At 35.7% G+C, this 7,122-nt stretch overlaps 1 long non-coding RNA gene across 1 annotated transcript; it reads right to left on the bottom strand.

Annotated features, from left to right (window-relative positions):
* Positions 1–2,789: 2,789 nt before the first annotated feature.
* On the bottom strand, positions 2,790–6,166 carry LOC133984629 (uncharacterized). Its single transcript, XR_009925423.1, has 3 exons — positions 6,075–6,166; positions 3,865–3,889; positions 2,790–2,822 (listed from the first exon to the last, which is right to left on the bottom strand). It is a non-coding gene; the product is annotated as an uncharacterized LOC133984629 (long non-coding RNA).
* Between the last annotated feature and the right edge of the window lie 956 nt (positions 6,167–7,122).

Below are 7,122 nucleotides of genomic sequence, written 5' to 3'. Positions count from 1 at the left end.
CCATGTTTATCATGTTAGGACTAAGTATTATTTTCCTGATTAATTGATTGGCTCGTTGGGTTCATAAAATGTCAGAAAACTTTGGAAAAACTGAAAATCACAGTTTCCTCAAAGTCCTCAAATGTATTGATTTGTCTACAACTCAAAAAATATTCAGTTTACTGTCATGGAGGACAAAAAAGAAGAAGAAAAATCACATTTAAGAAGCTGGAATCAGAGAAATTGGAAATTGTCTTGACTCTAAACCATTAAATCTCTTATTAAAACAGTTGGCGACTAATTGATTAACTCTTATAAGAATTTAACGAGCGACTGAGACTCGATATTGAATCATGTGTTCGAGCTTCAGGCTCATAATCAGAGTGGTGAGGTCAGCTTGGTGTGTCAGAGCACTGGATCTATGGAAGAACTTCAGCTGAGTGTCTGTCTGGAGTTAATATACAACCAGACAGACACAGAACTTGACTTTGACTGTTTGTAATAAAAATGTCAAAGTATACAACTGGACAACATACCGCACATCTGGCAGTGAGGTTAACGTCCGGAAATCGTCCGCTGGGAATAAGCGGAGACCCGTTCAGTCGTTATGAACCGAACCGGCAAACCGTGGAGCGAAGATAAAAATCCTCTTTTAATTCACGTGAAAAACTTTAAGGGCCCAATCACTGAGATATAAACGATTAAAACTACTCAGAAAAAAAAGTCTTGACCGAAATTTCACTCAGGGTGACTGAGAGGTTAAGAGGAGACTCTGAGGGGAATGAAGTGGGTTTCAAGTGTTTCTCAATGAGCTTCAAGTTTGACAAAACCACAGCGAGGAAACATAAATCTGTCAGACCTCTGGACTGTTTAAAAAAAAAATCGACTAGCGAGGGAGTGAAAAAGAAGAGGAAAGAAACAGTCAGCGTGTGTAACTGATTTCTTTTGTATTTCAATACTTAAACCAGCAATGTATTAATTTATTTTAATTCATTTCAGAATATAATTGTAATTTAAGTCCTCATTTGGCGCTTCAAGATGAGACTTTACAGGTTTGTCTACTGATGTATATCCTGCTGCTGGTTGGTTTATGGTTGATTTAAAGTTATTATGTTGTTATTGATCTGTCTGTATTTATCTGATAGATAAACAAATAAATACAGACATTTCTGTTCTGTACCCATCTGTTTTTCAATGGTCGAATCGGCTTAAATTGCAGAATAAAATTGAATTTCGGGCGCGTTAATTAGACTTAAATTCAATGTATTCATTGGGATTTTGATGAGCCTTGTATTTTTTTAAATCTACAATAGATATAAAATGATAGATAAGATGTAAGATGTAAGTAAGTTTTAACATAACCAACATTCATGTTATGTGGATCTGAATCACTGGTTTACATCATCAGATCTGAGGTTACTTTTCTGTGTACTTGCTCATTGACGTGTAAGTTTCTGTTGTTAATGTATTGACAAGCAGCTCTATGTTTCTAATGACACGCAAGATTTTTAAAAAAGTTAACAGACTATATAACCCTCTGTAAAATAAGCGGTATGGAAAATGAATGCATGAATATTTATATCGTAAATCTGGTCCTTCACAGAGCAGACCGACGACATCTGACAACAACAACAACAACAACAGAAGTAAAGACATGATGACGACGGAGCAGGTCTGTAAAGAAATCTTACCTAAAAAGCTGCTGGTTTTATATTTTAAAAAAGCAACTTACTTTGAATATCATAAAAAAAATAGGTTTAAAAAAATCTGTTGTATAAAATCAAGGCTGAAAAATCTTCTTTCTTTTTTTTTTAAAGGTTTTTTTTTGCATTATTTTGTATGAAATGTGGCTTTCTTTGGACTCCTGGACTTTGGAAAAAACCTGTTTAAAACTCCCTCAGACAAAAAGAAAAAAAAAATATATGTACATATGCAAATTTAACTTCATATAGTATAGTTATATATATAGTAATAATTACATTTAATAGTTTGTAGCATTTATGTAATCTGTTTTATGTATTATTATTATTATTATTATTATTATTATTATTATTATTATTATTATTATTATTATTATATTAGGTTATCATTATTATTTATTATTATTATAAGTATATTTGAGTTTACAGTTTTGAGTTTTTCTGTTCATGTTCAGTCACTGCCGAACTGTGTCCATTCACACTGTTATTATGTCGTTCAGCTGAACCACTTCCTTCTTATCTGCTGGACTGTATGAAAACCCTTTCCTGAGTTTAGGGTATTTTTTGAAAATCCAACACACAGCAGCACCAAAAACAATGGCGACAGCAACAATGAAAACGGCGACACACAGCCAAACTATCAGCTTGGTGGAGTTCACTGAAAGGAGACAAAAGGAGAAAGAAAAGTGTTAATATTATTATTGATGACAATGATGCTGTCATGTTTTGCTGTTCATCCATCTCTATTTGGAAGAAACATTACAGAACTGTGCAAATATTTGAGGCACTTTAGGTGCTTTTAAATTCTTCTAGATTCAGCATGACAACGAGCCCAAAACATGTGAAGCTGCTGTTGTAGACGCGCACATCTGGAATATAAAACAGCTGCTGGAACACTCTGTCAACACTCTGTCTGTCAAGCATTTCTAAATGACTCATAAAGGTTTTGACTTGTGGATCAGTAGTTCAGTGTACTGACTTATTATGAGTCACAATATGAACAGTATGTCAGTGTTTAACGAAGTCACAATGTATATCAGTTAAATATCAGTCATGGGGGGGGGGGGGGGGTGTGTGGCAGGGAACGCATGCACTCACCAATGGCGGGGCTCGGCCTCAAGATCAGAAGAGAGCTGCAGTTTACTGGAACAACACAGAAGGAGAAATGTATTACAACACGTATAAATTTTTGTTCTGTTTCTATCATGTTGCAGCTTTCTGTGAAGCAGTAGTGGAAGAAGTACTCAGACTCTTTACTTTAGTTAAAGTACAAATACAGCGATGTAGAAGTACTCCATTACAAGTAAAAATCCTGCATGAGAAATGTGTGGCATTTCAGGGCCTCACAGTATTCACACAGGATGTCACTTACAGTATGTTACAGTATTTTTGCCCTGGGTGTCATGAAACAAGCATCTAAGTGTTAGCTGCTCTGTCACACAACACATACAGCATGTAGCGGTTTGTGCTCAGTCAGAGAAATTCTTAGAAAGCTGCAGGTAGCTGTGGAGATTTCCCGCCACAGTAGTAAACTTCCTGTGGATTTAAAAAAAAAATCATAAACAGTCTACTTCTTCTTTTTGGAGTTAGCTTATCTAATAGCTATGAGATGTAACTGCTGACACTTTTAAGTGTGTTCACATCTGTACTGTCTAAAAAGTCCAAGTCTTCTTTGTTAAAACAATACCTACGCGCTCGCTGCTCATGTGTAGGTTGAAAGAGCTTCACTTTTATGTCGCCTACAGTTGGTGCTTTCTAGGATTCGAGAAGGTGGTTGCAACAAAAAAACATCTCTGATCTCACAAGACATTAAGTACGAGATCTGAGTACTTTTTACACTACTGCAAAGTCCACAGTCCTTATTGTTTTAGATCCAATACAATAATAGAAAGATATTATAAAAAATAATATTAATCTGCATGAAAATCCTAAAAGTACATAAGTATTGTGAGTGATGTTGTTAAAGTATTACAGTAAAAGTACATTAGTATTATGAGCTTGATGTAGTTGTATGTAAATGTAGGTATCTGTAATTGCTTTGTAAATCCAATGGCTGCCTATAATAAAAAAGGCTGAGCACCACTGGTTTAATCTTTAACAATGTGTTGTATTTTAAAACCTGATTTTATGTTTTTTCCCCGCATAAAATCTGTGAGTTAACTTGAGGTTTTCATGCTGCACTCACCTTTGCAGATCATTTCCTCTGGATTCTGAAGGGAGGAGAAGAAACAGACAAGAAATAAGAGGTTAGTGCTAAAACTAGATTTTTTTTAAAAATTATAACATTTTGGCTGCAATCTGCAACATCACCACTAGATGGCACTTAATTCCACACGCTGGTTCTGTAATACTTTAACTTTGTCCACCTTTGTTCACTTATAATCAGGCGGGGAGTTCTGGTCCTCTGAAATGATGCAAACGCGGAAGTAACTTAAAACTGCATTCTATCAAAAGGCCACCAGGGGGCGACCGTTTTGGTGTCAAAAGGACTTCCGTCTCTATACAAGTCAATGGAGAATTCACCAACTTCTCACTTGATTTCTAACCTCAGTAAACGTTTTCAAAATGTGTTTATGGTCTCAATCGCTAGTTTAAAGCCTTCTTCAATGCAGTATGATGTTCATTTGGGACATTTTGGCCTCCCTGATTGTATATGTGACGATAAAGCAGGGTATGCATTAGGGCGTGGCTACGCCGTGATTGACAGGTTGATTGGTTCACAGGTTCAGGAGGGCGCCTCATGCCCCTCCTGATGCCCATATAAGTAGAATCCCTGTTTATTTTACCCAGCATGCACCGGAAATGTTTTAATATGGCGCTGCTCAGATCCGAAACTATTCGCCTCCAAGCAGCAGTCCACAAACCATCACGGATGTTACGTGCATTTTATATACAGTCTATGCTTATAATAGAGCATTTTTTTACATTGTTGTATTGCATGTATAAGCAGAAATGTTTGGTTGCGACAATTTTTAACTCCTGGAAAGCACCAGCTGTAACATATAAGCGAAACTCTCCACACACACACACACACACACACACACACACACACTTTTCTAAACAGATATGGGTCAATGACGTATAAGGATTTATTTAAAAATAATAAATATGGGAATATCTATTGCAGTAATTCAAACATTAAGAAAGGTTGAGTACACATAAATACATATTAAAATAGTAAATTAGGTGTTTTATGTGTTTTTCCATCTCAATGAATTAGAACTGACCTTAAAAAAGTCATGTGGTGCGACCGTGATCTATCTTAAAATAAATGAATTTAAGTGTTTCGAAACAAATTATTTGCATGTCCTTTAAGTTTTTGTAAATAATAATCTCATATTGATGTTCTATTATGTCACAGTTGCCTTCTTAAATGTATGTAAGACTTATTTTTCCTGTAAATTGCTTAAAAATGATTGAAAAAATTTAAAAATACAATTCAGTTAAGCATACTGTATCAGTGATTAATATTAAAAGTGATATTTTACTCTGAATTTAATACAGTTATTGGTTTTATTGGTCGCACCACATGATGTTTTGTCACTTTAAATAACAGAAAAATTACTAATAACTTGTGGTTTTTGAAAAGTTAAAGTGATTTCATATAAAGGAAAGGTACTACATATATATGGTATTTTTTAAAATCAATTTAAACCTTTTTGTAACTGAAAAAAATGCAGTTAGACTGAACATGTCATAGGCACGTCATTGACCCATATACAGATGTGGTGAAAAGTGTGAAAAAGTTACTGAACAATGACTTTGTTGATGTTAAACTAGTTTCACATGACTGCGAAAATGACTCATTTAACAACAACCAAGTGGCAGTCTGACAGACAGGGTCAGTAAAAGTTAAACGTGCACATTGTATCTGTCTTGTCTCTGGTAGTTTTCCGCTCAGCTCTACTCTGCCAGTCAGCCACTCCCACGTAGTCATCCCATCACTCTCAACTGAACTGCTGCTCATCTTCAATCAAGCCAGTATACAAGTTTAGTCTTGGACTTAATCCCTGTCCGAGGAAATCGGCCCAATAAATACAATCATTAATTAATAAAGAGGTAGTTACATTTCTTGCTTTTGGTGCCAACGTGACCAGGCAGCAACATGTAACAGGTGCTTTTCATATATGATTTCATTTAATTCGACAAATTTCTCCTTCGTCTCCTTTCCGACTGTAAATGAGGATATTGTGTAATAGTGTGTACACAGTTCAGCGGTGAACCAGAAGTTTCTCATCGAAGTGAAATCCCCTGATGTTCTGATTTTTTAGTCTGTTCATGTCTCAGTTATTGTTTCAAGGCTGGATTTTGGTGTGGTCAAGGTTCATTATGTGACTGCTGTACAGTGTGTAAATGGAAACTCGCTCTGAGTCTGGATAATTAACTGTTCTTTACCCCGTCGCATTCCTCAATGTATTTCAGCTGATCCAGGCAGAGTTTCAGGTAGACGCCCTCCATTGTCAGGTTCTGAACAAGTCTGCAGTCAAAGTCCGAGTCCCGGGTGATGACCGTATCCTGAAAAAAAACACAAACACTTCTGTCACAATGTGAAGTCAACCTCCTTCAAATGCATCATAATCATCAACATCTGCAGCTCCTGAACCACAGTGACTTTACGCATAAAGAATTCAATTTCTTGTGAAAGTTTCAAAAATATTCAAAAGTGGAACAGCAACAATCAAAAAAAAAAGTTAAAATAAGCATGTTTCCTATGACATATGATGTTCAAGATATGTGGTTAACAGATGTTGAACATTACATTTCATCACACTGTTCATAAAAGTTCATTGGAGCTGTGGGGAGTTTCCAGTCTCAATTATTTTCTGCAGAAAGAGATGAGATTTTTCAATCAGAACACTTCAGTGCCAGTCAGCAACATTTAGGTCATACCTGGCTTACTCATCAAGCAGATTCAGTTTGTAAGGAGAACAAATTCTGCACATTTATCGACATTTTGATTTTATTTGATTTGATTTATTTCGAACATGTATGAGTAACACACAAAAAAAAGTAATTTATATTCTGACGGTGAATAAATAACACTTTTGACGTCTTACAAAAAGCAGTGTGTAGTCGGCTCACATTTCAGATGTCTATGAGTTGTTAACAGCTCCACCAAATAGTGATTTTTCCCTCTAAACTTCTCACATGCTTTCATTTCAATAAATGTTCAAATGATCCAATATTTCAGCAAAAAACAAAGATTAGAGAAAAAGATTTTACACTGAAACTGTAAGATGTTGAAACGCTGCCTGAAGTCAAAGGTCAGGGCTAAATTGGTCTGCTTCCCTGTTGTTACTTCCTCCTCATGATGACGTCAGATTGTTCATAAATGCCCACAAACATGGTTCCATTCTGTAGATTTGGTTGCTAAAGTTTTTCCACTCTCATATTTCAGATGTGATTCAGCTCCAACATGCACAGATGGAATTGAGAAGTGAAA

The sequence above is a fragment of the Scomber scombrus genome, chromosome 8 (assembly GCF_963691925.1).
Source record: "Scomber scombrus chromosome 8, fScoSco1.1, whole genome shotgun sequence".
NCBI lineage: Eukaryota > Metazoa > Chordata > Actinopteri > Scombriformes > Scombridae > Scomber > Scomber scombrus.
The sequence above is the reverse complement of the archived record's forward strand: the minus strand, read 5'-3'. Positions and strand labels throughout refer to the sequence as shown.